Source organism: Dermochelys coriacea, chromosome 3 (assembly GCF_009764565.3).
Source record: "Dermochelys coriacea isolate rDerCor1 chromosome 3, rDerCor1.pri.v4, whole genome shotgun sequence".
Taxonomy (NCBI): Eukaryota; Metazoa; Chordata; order Testudines; family Dermochelyidae; genus Dermochelys; species Dermochelys coriacea.
In genome coordinates this window covers 115,387,644-115,400,993 of record NC_050070.1, presented here as the reverse complement: position 1 = coordinate 115,400,993, position 13,350 = coordinate 115,387,644, and the positions used below count along the sequence as shown (strand labels likewise).

Below are 13,350 nucleotides of genomic sequence, written 5' to 3'. Positions count from 1 at the left end.
TACCTGCTTTTCAGGATTTCATGATCCAGTGATATCATCCCTCCTTAATAAGTATTTGTGGGTTTTTTTTTCATACTTCTATCCCACCATGATCTAATGCCAAGATACCAGAGAATGGGTAGATGCCTTAGAAACAAAATATCAAGTGTTCTGACTCTGAACTTTCAAACAACTATTAAAGTTAAGACTCTAGATAAAAAACAGATTTAAAAAAAATCACTGGAAGGTATGTTTATATACTTGGAGTGGAAACTGTGCACATTCAGCTGCAATTGATTTCCTGTATGGCAAAATACTGCAGGCATTTAGCTGGCTGGCAATATTACAGAAGCCTCCTACCATTACCAGTTCTTGAGACCAGAAAGCTCTGCCTGATGCTAATTCCTATGCCAGAATAAATAGAATCCCTGCTGAGTTTCCAAACTTTGGTTTAGGGGGAACCAAACCATAAACAGGCAAAGTTCTACATCTTAAAAAAAAAAAATTACCCTACCCAAATGAATTGTATTATTCAGTATTGCTTTATATGCACTCCTACCAAAGGGATATGATGCCCTGTTATTCTCTGTTTAAGCAAAAACAAAACAAAAAAAGCCACCAAACTACACCAACTTAGATACATTAGTTAGGAGGAGCTAATAAAAAAAATATTCACCACGTAATTACTAAACTTACAGGGTAACACAATGCTGAAAACTGTAATAGACCTTCAGAACAGAGATAACTGTTCATGTCACTCAAGAAAGCAGTCTTGTTTCCATATTTTTCTCAGTAAAAAATTACTTGGAGAACAAAAAAAATATTCTTTTAAAGTACTCCTGAAGACTTTGAGTCAGCTTTCTACTCTACTTAAATACGTCAAATAACTGCCAGTAAAGTTTCTCAGAATTTGGAAACAATTATGTAAAAGTAACTTCAGAAGGTTTACTCTGATTATATTTTAATTGCAGTCTTTCAAGTATCCAGGTACCTGATTGCATTATGGCTGTAATTAAAGTAAAATCAAGATGAGAAATGACCTGTATACGTTCTCTCCTATTTTTTCCATTTAGTTCATATGTTTCTCTTGTTCTAAAGACTTCCAGTAAACAAGGGACTCTCTTTAATTCTAGAGGAATGAGATTATTCAGGCATCCTAGCTGTAACTAGGTTGTCAATAGGCATAAAGTTCTTCTCATACACTAACATAAAAGCCATTCTTCACTATTGTGCAGAAAATTTAGGAGGCAGGTTGTCTCCAGTTAGCCATCTAGTACATAAGGATTTGATACTGTGATTTATAAAATAGTTATTCTGGAAATTCACTACAACTAACAAAAACACTGCAAACTAAACTTGCTCTTAAAAAATATACTGCATTTAGAAGACATTAACAACAGATATCTCTAGAATGTGTGAGTATCCCATAGAGTTGAAATCTAACTAGGAGCATTTCAGACCTAAAAAAGACAAGAGAAGAGAAGGACCAAGTTAAACAAAACCCCTAAAGAAAGCTAAATGTAGACACTTTATATATAAAGTTAACTAAACCTTAGCCAGTAATGACAACGTTCTTCTATGTAAAACATTTTGGCAGCTTGGAGCACTTCACAAAAAACAACCACACACAAATTTGAAAACTGTATCATTCTCAAAAACATGTCAGGACAAAGTTTTCTTTCTAGAACATATTCTGGATGGAAGTCAGCCAAAATGATTTCCAGTATTAAGACGACAGGTGCTATATACTATTCTCACACTGGTCTTTGAAATCATCCTCATTTCCAAATTTGCCTATGGCAACATTCTGAAGCTTCACTTAACTCATCATTGGAGCACACAAATGGGCCAGAATTATGGTGCTGAGTGAAATATTGGATATTCTCAAAAGATTTTCCCAAAACATAGAAGTTGTCTCAACACAATAAATGTATTTTAAAAGCAGCGCTTTCTCTCTACTCTGCTGTGGTGAACCAAAGAGGAACCCAAACCGAGACCACCTGTCTCACTCTTGACCCAATATAAATGGTATTCCACAATCTTACAAATAATTATTCAGATTTCAAAACGCTCCTAAAAATGGAACGCCAGTCCACCAAATCAGCCTGTTAACCCATACTCCCATATGATCCCCAACTAAGTCTCATATCCAGACAACACAGAGCACAATGTTTGGTTCATTTGCGCACTCCACAAAAAACCTTGGGGGTAAGAATCTAATGCAGTGGGTTTTTTTTAAAATAATTTAATAAAATACTAATAGTTTTCCTAAGACAATTTGTGTACATTGATATTTTAAATACCTCAATGTTACTTACGTAAGTGTGAACTAACATTAGCCAGAGAGCAACAATGCAGGCTCATTAATTTGCATTGAGCTCTAAAGTAAAAATTTACATGTAGTGACTGCCAGTAGCACATTATAAAAATGCATTAGATTTTAGGTTACCTTATACAAATCAATAAGGTAATAAAGAGACACTGACCAGCCTGACAGAGTCAAATATTGGAGTACCATTAAAAACAGAAGTCATCTTTTTTCTGGACTATCAGTCCCAAACATACTGTCACCTCACGCTCTTGAGCAACACAAATAAGTACAAAAAAGGGTTATGCACTGGTTACTTAGCCCTGAAGGCCAAGAAGTCTTCAGCAGCTGCCAGTTGTGATGGGGTCAAGCTGCATCAGACCGTGTAACTGATTCATGAAATTAGCCACCAGCAGGTTTTTCTGAAGATTTCTAAGGTATGTCTACACAGCAACTAGACGCCTATGCCAGCCGACTCAGGCACACAGGGCTTGGGCTGTTTCATTGCTGTGTAGACTTTCAGGTTTAGGCTGGAGCCTGGACTCTAGGACACTGTGAGGTGGGATGGCACAGCCCGGAAGCCTACATTGCAATGAAGCCGCCCCAGAGCCTGAGCCTGGGAAGCTCAAGTCAGCAGAAGAAACTTTGTTTCAATATCTTTGTTACTGTTCAAGTGATATATTTAATTAACTTTTTCAATGGTGTTGTTCCCAGGATATGAGAAAGATAAAGCGAGTGAGATAATCTTTCTTATTGAACCAACTTCTGTTGGTGAACGAGACAAGCTTTCGAGCTACACAGCTCTGTGTAACTCAAAACTCAAATCCTGGCGTCACGTTATTATTACATGGAAATCTAAGCTTTCTTTTTTAAAAAAAAATCCTATTAATTATAATTGCAGAAAAAAGCTGAAAAATATACCACCCCCAGGGCTCAAAAAACAAAAAAAGCAAAAATCATCTGTCAATTTTTAAGCTATGCGCCTGACCTCTGATTTTTTTTTTTAATGTTTCAGTCGGCAATACCGTTACAGCTACACAAAGGAACTTGGCTAGTTCTCTGGGCCCCCCAGAACAAAGAAACTTTAAAAAAAATGTTTGTTTTAAGTCTAGTTCTTCTCTGAAGAACATCTTTGTAAGAAAATAAGTTAAATGGTATTATAGGGATCCATGTGGTCCTCTCTCAGTGATTTCTATGTCAGATGTTCTCACTCTGAAAGTAAAACAATATCTTTTCCAATTGGCCTGAAAATTCAGTCCACATTCATCATCACGATAGGTTCTCCATGCCAAACTAAGAATTCAATGACACTCCTACAGTTCTATTTCTTCAAATTTGGTACAGGGCTGGAGTGACTCCCACTCACCGTCTCTTAAAATTGCAGAACATTGGTGGAAATAAAAAGATGTAAAATGTTATTTTTGTTACTAATGTCAGCAGGTATGAAGACTCTGAAGAGTCAGGGAGTAGATCTCTTGCATAACAGAGTGCCATATTCTACCATTACTTTTTAGAGTAATACCACACTTCAGATGTGTCTCATGTTTACAGTACACAAATGGTTGCTGCTATTTTACATATTTGTAATGTATTTTTATTAATACACTTCCAAGAAGCCTAGGGCAATTTAATTTCTACTGTATTCAGATAAGATGTATTCCTCTAATATTCACCTAGAAAATTATTTTGTAGGTTCCTGTTTATATTTTGCTTTGTATGCAGAGGACAGATTCCTTTAAACTAACTTAGAATTTTAAATGTTGATTTATAGATTGTTTCTCAGATTTACTTTCCAAGGAGGAATTCTGCAAATGTTTCCTTTATCTCATCAAATGCTTTGATTTGAGTCTTTAAAAAAAGAAAACATGAATTCCATATTTCAGACTATTTTTTAAAAGTTGCGTTCATGAGTTGGGGTTTATTACACATTTTATAACACCCATTCTGAATATTTTGTTTTTTAAAAAACAAAATCCAGTGTTGCACACTTAAGTCTTAGAGATCAGAATCTATCAATACAAAGTAATTTCAATTTGACGTTTTGGAATGCTGTGTTTAATCTATGACAGTATTCTTTTAAAACACTAAAAAGAGTTTATATTTGTGTCCCCCTCCCCCAGTTTATGATATCTTTGGTTACACTTCAACAGTTTTCATAACCATAGGCTGCAGATGAAGCCACTATATAGACAGAGGCTGTGTCTACGCTGACGCAGACCCACCAGTAATGCTGATGGTGGGTGAGTTACTATAGGCAGGGTACCAGCATTTTACCACTGTCTCATCCGAGTCCATTCAGAACATTAGTCATAGATTATGATAGCATATGAAAACCTCAATCAGGATCAGAGCCCTGTTGTGCTGAGTACTGTACAAATACAGAAAGACACTGCACTGCGTGTTTACAGTGTTTACATCCTTGCACTGGAGTGTTTACAGTCTAAAGCCCAAAATCCGGAAAACATGCTTATACGATATCCAATTTATTTCAATAGGGCTTAAACACCTTCCTGAATAGGCATCTTCCACCCAGCAGGTGAGTGCCCTAACACTGGGATACTGAGTCACTCACTCTCTCTCTCTCTCTCCCAATGTCTAAGCAAGTATTTATCCACCGTGGAACAGCAGAAAGAGAGAGAGAGACAATGGTGGGAGACCCCATGTCCACTCCCCCCTGCTCCAATCGCTCTTTCATTATTTATCCACTGTGGAACAGCTTCAACAGGATAGACTAAGGGATCCTGACATCAGAATATCCCACAGCCTAGTAGTTAGAGCATTTTCCTGAGAAATGGGAGATCCACGTTCACATCTTTCTACCCTGTGGCAAGCAAGTACTCTAACCACTGGGCTAAAAGCTATAAGGTGGGCGCTGACACCACTTCCCTCCTCCTCTTCGGATTTGTGTGGAGCAAAGGAGATGCCTAACTCATTCCTGCAAGAGACATCTTAGATGCCCAACTCCAGGTGATGGGTTCTGTTTAGCAGTCCAAACAGAGATAGGTGCTTAAATCAGGGGTTCTCTCAACCAAATTTTTGATGGCTGCACTTGTGGTGGCCACTCTGACAATTTTTCCTAAAATTGTTAATTAACTTTAGAAAAAGCAAAAATATGCACATATATGTGTCCAAGTCATTGTAATTTATTCATTGCAGACTCAATAATAAAATAATGTACAGTTATCTCCATTATTTACTGGACCTAAACAGAATAGAAATACAAATAAGGTGCTTTGCATGTTTTGCTTTTTTGGTTGATTTTTTTTTTTTTAGACTTGCTAGTTAGTAGGTTTGCTACTGTGAAAATGTTATTTGTTAATATCAGTTTTCACAGCATACTTACTCAGCCCCAGCAAGCTGGGCGACAAATTGGATGGGGAGGCAGGTAAGGAGATGGGGGACCAGGGGTGATGCAGGGGTGGAGGGATCAGTGATGACATGTGGGGGGGTGAGCCTGGGACTGGATATCCAGGGCCAGAGCCCGAAGCCCTGTGGCTGGGGGCCGGAGCCTGCCGCCACACAGCCAGAGCCTGCCACCCACCACCCCAGGGCTGACACCCAAGCACCACCGCCCCTGGGAAGGTGAGGAACTCACACCGGTCACCTGCTCTTACAGTTTTTGTGGCTCCAGGAGGAGGCATGGACCAGCATTTGCTGGCGGCCCAGAGTGAGGGGCTGCCGCTTTGCCCTGCCTCCAATCACCACCCAGGTTCGCTGTGGCCACAAGAAAGGCCCTTGGTGGCTGCATTTGAGAAACGCTGGCCTAAGTCTAGGCTCCTGGAAGGCATCTACCTCTGTGAGAGGGGCAAGGCTTAAGACACATGCCTCTCATCAGCATCTCCCATTGGCAAGTTAGCTAGCTCTCTGCCTAGCATGCTGGCTTTTGTGCATCACATTTTAGGTACTTATCTTTTCCCATTCACCATATAGGGATCCTAGGTGCCTAATTCAGCTTTGTGAATTGCAGCATTGTTCCTGTGATTTTCTAGGTGCTATGATACGCAGCACTGCAACACATAAGGCCTTGCTACACTCGAAAACACTACACTGCAGCTGCGCCATGTCCACTTCAATGTAAAAATACCTATGCCACGGGAGGGGTTCTTCCATCAGTGTAGGTAATCCACCTCCCCAAGGGTGGTAGCTAGGTTGATGGAAGAATCTTTCCCGCCCATGGATTTTTACATCCCCAAGCAATGTAGAGGGTCCACCTAATTTTTTAGTGTAGACCAGGCCTAAATCCTATCACGGATCCCACCTTTACATCCGGTTCAAGGAAAGTAAAAGTTGAAGATGACTCACAGCAAGTAAGGTTACTTCTTTGTGATTTCCATAAATAAGTTAATGGAAGCAGAGGTCCTCTACTGAAAAGATCTGAACAAGAGGCTACTAGGCAGCTCTCCAACACCACTTTTAAAGCCATTACCCTCTGATCCACTGAGAGTTACCAAAAGAAACTACAGCATTTGCTCAAGAACTCCAAAAGCACAAGAACAATCCGCACAGACACAAAGAACCCCGACCTGGGGTATTCTATCGTACCCAAGATCCATAAACTGAAATCCTGGACGCCCCACATCTCAGGCATTGGCACCCGACGAGGGATTGTCTGGCTATGTAGACTCCTCAGACCCTTCGTTACCAGCACTCCCAGCTATCTTCGAGACACCACTGACTTCCTGAGGAAACTACAGTCCATTGGTGATCTTCCTAAAAACACCATCCTAGCCACTATGGATGTAGAAGCCCTCTACACCAACATTCCACACAAAGATGGACTACAAGCCGTCAGGAACAGTATCCCCGATACTGTCACGGCTAACCTGGTGGCTGAACTTTGTGACTTTGTCCTCACCCATAACTATTTCACAGTTGGTGACAATGTATACCTTCAAATCAGCGGCACTGCGATGGGTACCCGCATGGCCCCACAGTATGCCAACATTTTTATGGCTGACTTAGAACAACGCTTCCTCAGCTCTCGTCCCCTAATGCCCCTACTCTACTTGCGCTACATTGGTGACATCTTCATCATCTGGACCCATGGAAAAGAAGCTCTTGAGGAATTCCACCATGATTTCAACAATTTCCATCCCACCATCAACCTCAGCCTGGACCAGTCCACACAAGAGATCCACTTCCTGGACACTACGGTGCTAATAAGCGATGGTCACATAAACACCACCCTATATCGGAAACCTACTGACCGCTATTCCTACCTACATGCCTCTAGCTTTCATCCAGATCATACCACTCGATCCATTGTCTACAGCCAAGCGCTACGATATAACCGCATTTGCTCCAACCCCTCAGACAGAGACAAACACCTACAAGATCTCTATCATGCATTCCTACAACTACAATACCCACCTGCTGAAGTGAAGAAACAGATTGACAGAGCCAGAAGAGTACCCAGAAGTCACCTACTACAGGACAGGCCCAACAAAGAAAACAACAGAACGCCACTAGCCATCACCTTCAGCCCCCAACTAAAACCTCTCCAACGCATCATCAAGGATCTACAACCTATCCTGAAGGACGACCCATCACTCTCACAGATCTTGGGAGACAGACCAGTCCTTGCTTACAGACAGCCCCCCAATCTGAAGCAAATACTCACCAGCAACCACACACCACACACATTACCACTAACCCAGGAACCTATCCTTGCAACAAAGCCCGTTGCCAACTCTGTCCACATATCTATTCAGGGGATACCATCATAGGGCCTAATCACATCAGCCACACTATCAGAGGCTCGTTCACCTGCGCATCTACCAATGTGATATATGCCATCATGTGCCAGCAATGCCCTTCTGCCATGTACATTGGCCAAACTGGACAGTCTCTACGTAAAAGAATGAATGGACACAAATCAGACGTCAAGAATTATAACATTCAAAAACCAGTTGGAGAACACTTCAATCTCTCTGGTCACTCGATCACAGACCTAAGAGTGGCTATACTTCAACAAAAAAGCTTCAAAAACAGACTCCAACGAGAGACTGCTGAATTGGAATTAATTTGCAAACTGGATACAATTAACTTAGGCTTGAATAGAGACTGGGAATGGATGAGTCATTACACAAAGTAAAACTATTTCCCCATGAAGAAAAGGAGTACTTGTGGCACCTTAGAGACTAACAAATTTATTAGAGCATAAGCTTTCGTGAGCTACAGCTCACTTCATCGGATGCTGTAGCTCACGAAAGCTTATGCTCTAATAAATTTGTTAGTCTCTAAGGTGCCACAAGTACTCCTTTTCTTTTTGCGAATACAGACTAACACGGCTGCTACTCTGAAACCTATTCCCCATGGTATTTCTCCCTCCCACCCCACCCCCACTGTTCCTCTGATATTCTTGTTAACTGCTGGAATTAGCCTACCTTGCTTGTCACCATGAAAGGTTTTCCTCCTTTCCCCCCCTGCTGCTGGTGATGGCTTATCTTAAGTGATCACTCTCCTTACAGTGTGTATGATAAACCCATTGTTTCATGTCTCTGTGTGTGTGTGTGTGTGTGTGTGTGTGTGTGTATATAAATCTCTCCTCTGTTTTTTCCACCAAATGCATCCGATGAAGTGAGCTGTAGCTCACGAAAGCTTATGCTCTAATAAATTAGTTAGTCTCTAAGGTGCCACAAGTACTCCTTTTCTTAAAAGCCATATTAAATCATCTTCCACCTGGGCTTCACTTCAAAGGTGCACATAAATATGCAAGTTAAATATCCCTCTGTTCCACAAAGCACTAATAATCTGGATAGAGATTAACCCTTTAGAAGCTACATTTCTAAACTTCTCTCTCTAAATGTGATTCTAACAATTAAAAGGCATTCTAGTTAAGAAATCTTGTTGCACCATCTATTAAAATAAGGACAATTTGTGGAAAGCTTTCAAAGAGTTGCACAGGATTTTCAAAAGGAGAAATATTTGACCCCAAACTTAAGCCAGTTTGAAAGGTATACTCTGTGCCTTAATTCTAACAGAGCTTTCCCTCTTTAAAAAGACCAAAGAATTACGGTAAATTAAATATCAGAAAGAACTACACTAGTATATTAATGATGGAGAAGTTATAATAACGATGAGTACTTGTGGCACCTTAGAGACTAACAAATTTAGTTATAGAAGTTCTAAGCATTATAACATATATAAATCCACCAACATCCCACTCTACACTGTTTAAATTTTTAGAAATATCCAATAATATGCTAACACCATGGTAATATGACAAACATTTAATACTGAAACTACTGAAACATTCTCAGAGCATTGTGCATAGTTTCCAGGTTGTCAACTTTGTCAGGAATAGGGGAGCTAAAGTTAAAAAACTGAATATTTGGACGTATAAGGGAACCATTTAATGCCCTCTAGGTGCAAGAACTTCGGCTTCCCCCTCTACTATTCTAAAAGAAGCATCTGTGAAATTAATGAGATTTAACTTTATTCATATTTTGGGTATACCTTCCGCCAAAGCATCCATGTGCATCTTTAAAAGTTCTCAGAATTAAGACAACTGCATGCCACAAAAATCAGAAGTTTAAAAATAAAGCTTAAGACAGTTACATATGTACCTTTCTAACCACAATAAGTTATACATCCAGTAGTTGCTACAGCCAAATTTAGCTTTGTACAAGCTAACAGGATTCCTTTATAAATTTAGCTAGAGGCTTGAGCAACAAACACTTGTGGAAATCTAAACCACAAGTGTTAGGCAGTTCCTTCCAAGAAGGAAACAGAGAGGCAAAGAAGACTACTACTAATATAGAGAGTTAGTATTTATTATTATTTTTAAATCACCCATTCATTGTGATTTACGTAGGCAGTTTCATGTCATTATTTGCTCACACTTTGATACAAACAACATTGGGATTGGAAGAGCAAGAAATAATTTAAATCACAACTGTATCAGTACCCCAATTAACAGTTAAGGGGGAAAAAGATACCAAGAGCCAGCCCAATGTTTAAATTGTTTTGTTCCAGGCCCCTTGTGCCTCATGCTGGGAATGCCGTAGGCTTGCAAAGAAAAGGGGAAATGAAGTGAATCTTATTCAACAATGACCCGTTGGCTTATTAAAGGATTGGAGTTGATGGGTTCTGGAGGGCTCCCATTCTATCCTTCCAGAAGGACAACAGCTGTGACATAAGGCCTTCACGGTCAGGAAAAGAAACCAAGGACAGGGAACAGGGAAATTGTCAGGGCTCCAAAAGGGAAACAGGAAGACTACCACCTCACCCAAAAGAGAAAATATATATGAATATGATTGGTCACATTTTTAAATGCTTTAAGGAACAGTCACTAGAACCAAATTTACACTAACTACATTTATTTTAAAAGAGTCAGGTTTAATAAAAATACATTAGAATTTGTAGAGAGTTTAATTCCAAATAATTAACACCATCCCTTTTGGCTTTAACAACATGTGGTCCAAAACAGAGGCATTATGCAACCTGTATTAAATGTTCAGAGATTTGACAATGCAGTATGTTAAACGTTAATGAAAACTACTTCTGGCGCTGTGTACACAAAATATCTCCCTTAGTCAGATTTTAAGATCACACAGAATTGTAGCCAAACACAAAAATACTTTTGTGGACAAAAACAGCTGAACATTACTTGTACCCTTCATAAATATATTACACACAGGATGCTTTACTCCCCGATGTGATATGCCCACAGTGCATTATTTACAGGACCGATTTTTGCAGTGCTGGAGTAGAAAGAGAGGGGCCACATAAAGAAGGAGGGTAGTCCAAAACAACTTCTAAATTGATGGATTTTTCTCATTCAAAGCAAAAATAACCGAAGGAATGGGCTGGAGTCTTAAAAAAAAAAAAAAAAAGACTCCCCTCCCCCCCGTTTCAGAAAGATTATAGGTACAATGGCTCTTCCACTGGCTTACACTTCTCAGTGACTACCCAGGCAGGAGCGTGGCAGGAGCGATCTTCGTAGGAAGGCGAGTACTGTTAAAGCAGTAGCGTGTCCCCTGCCTCAGACGCCAGAGCTTAACGAAGTTGAAACACGCCAGGTGTTCCCCCCAGCCCCCGCCCCAGCCCCAGCCCCCTTGCTGCCTTCTCCTGTGTTACAAGCTAAAGGCTCGTGCTCACCAGCAAAAACACGCAGCCGTGCAAAGGAACCGCGTCCCCCTTTCCACACGAGCGACACAGGACCCGCATTAGAGACGTGCCGGGACACGAGAGGATTTGAGACTCTCCGTGTGACGCGAGCCCCCCCCCACGGGCAAGACACCGCGCGGCTGCCCGCCTCTCTCAGGTAACAAACGCGCGGCGAATCCCCCGGGCACCTGAACCCCCGTGTTACCGCCCGGCTCGCGCAGGGGAGGGGAGGGGCGCGGCCTCCCCTTTCTCTCCGCCCCAGCGCTGCGCTTCTGAAGCGGCGCCGGTTTCTGTCCGTCCCCGCAGCGACCGGCAGGGCAAACAGCCCCGCGGGCGGCGGCGGCTCAGCCCGGCCATAGCCCGGCGGGTGCAGAGCGGCCCACACACGCCCCTTCTTCCCCTCCCACTCAGGCCGCCGCCGCCTGCTCCGAAGCAGCCCGGCAATGGTTCTCCCCCGCCGCCGGCACCCAGCCGGCTCCCGGCAGCCCTCTTCTCCCCTCCGCCCTGGGGGAGGACACCCCTTCGCACCGCCTCGGAGGGGAGAGCGGGAGAAGCGGCAGCCCGGGAAGAAGGCGCTACCTGAGGGTTTGCAGCGGCGGAGGAGGAAACCTGCTCCGCAGGACAAAGCGCGCGCGCGCGCGCTCGCTCGCTCGCTCTCCGGGATGCCGGCGGAGCTCCTGCGTCTCCACCCGGAGTGTGCCGGCGGCGAGCGCTGGTCTCCGGCCGTCGCGCCGAGGCTCGCCGGCGCTAGGTGCCCATTCCGCAGCGCCTCGTCTTCTGGCGGCTCTGCCGCTCCGCTCAGGCTCTAGGGCAGCAGCTTATTCTCCAAACTTCCTGCTCCTCCGGGCGGCTGGGAAAACTCCCCCTTCCCCTCCTCCAGCCGCAGCTCTGCCTACAGGCTCAGCCCCTCCCGAGGGAGGCCCGGCCCGGCTCGGCTCGGCTCGGCCTCGGGCTGCAGCTGACTTCCCCCCAAGGGTGCGAGAAGGGGGGTGGAGAGATTAACCACTTGGACTTGGCTCTGGAGCGAAGCCAAAGAGAACAGTCAAATTACAGCCCGCGGGGAAAAAACCTCAGCTAGTTTTCCACACGCAAGAGCAAGCGCTCCACTACTTTCCGGGGGCTTCCTTCCTGGCCTGGGCTAAACTCACAGCCTTTCCCTTATTTTGGGTTTTTTATTAAACGCCCCCCCCCCCATGGGGGGAGTGACTACCTCCTTACACTTTAAATCACGCTACTAGTGTCTACATCCCAAGAGGAAACTCGCATACTGGAGTGTGGAGACACCCCTTGATGTTGCAAGATGATAGACCAGACCGTGTCCCTTTAAAACATTATAAAACGGTGATTAATGAAGTAATTGCGTCTATTGTGATTTAGTTTGGGCCATTAACAAGGGAAAGGGACACTGTCCACTTGAAATCTAGTCAATTTAAAAAAAAGTTCAAAGTGGCTTTGCATACTACACCTGCCCCCTGAGTCTCCTTGGCAGTTCTGAGGCTTTACAATCACATCTTCCTGATTTTAAACGTGTCTTTTTTGTGTGGTGTGTTGCTTTATGAAAGATCCACTCCAACGAGGAAACTGCCAACAAAAGTGTAACATAAAGCCCCAATCCTGCATCAGGATGAGACTCTGTGGCCAAGCAGCCTCACTGAAGGCAAGGGGACGCAGGGATCAAGCTCTCAGGCCCTGATCCTGCATCGGGATATTCTAACTGACCCTACAGAGAAAAATTAAAACTGACTATGCACCATTGCAGTCAAATGCACAAAGTTGTTAAACTGAAATAAATAGAGATATTTCTTTTCTTCTAATCATTTTCCATATATACTATCTTTGCTATTATAAACATAGTAGGTAAATAATTTTCAGGCTGAAGGGTGATATACTTTCCACCTGTGCTATTTGTTTACTCTTTGTATCTCTCTCAGCTTGGATAATAGTCAGTTTCA

At 42.8% G+C, this 13,350-nt stretch overlaps 1 protein-coding gene across 3 annotated transcripts in view; it reads right to left on the bottom strand.

The window, feature by feature from the left end:
• PLEKHG1 (pleckstrin homology and RhoGEF domain containing G1) overlaps positions 1–12,798 on the bottom strand; it is a 221,239-nt gene extending 208,441 nt beyond the window's left edge. The window contains exon 1 of one of the 3 annotated variants that reach the window (XM_038395901.2): positions 11,978–12,798. The gene's annotated coding sequence lies outside the window, so the exon portion shown is untranslated. Of the gene's footprint in view, positions 1–11,184; positions 11,204–11,977 lie in introns of those variants that run through there. The other 2 variants (XM_038395898.2, XM_043511195.1) reach the window with 2 other exon arrangements.
• Positions 12,799–13,350: the final 552 nt, after the last annotated feature.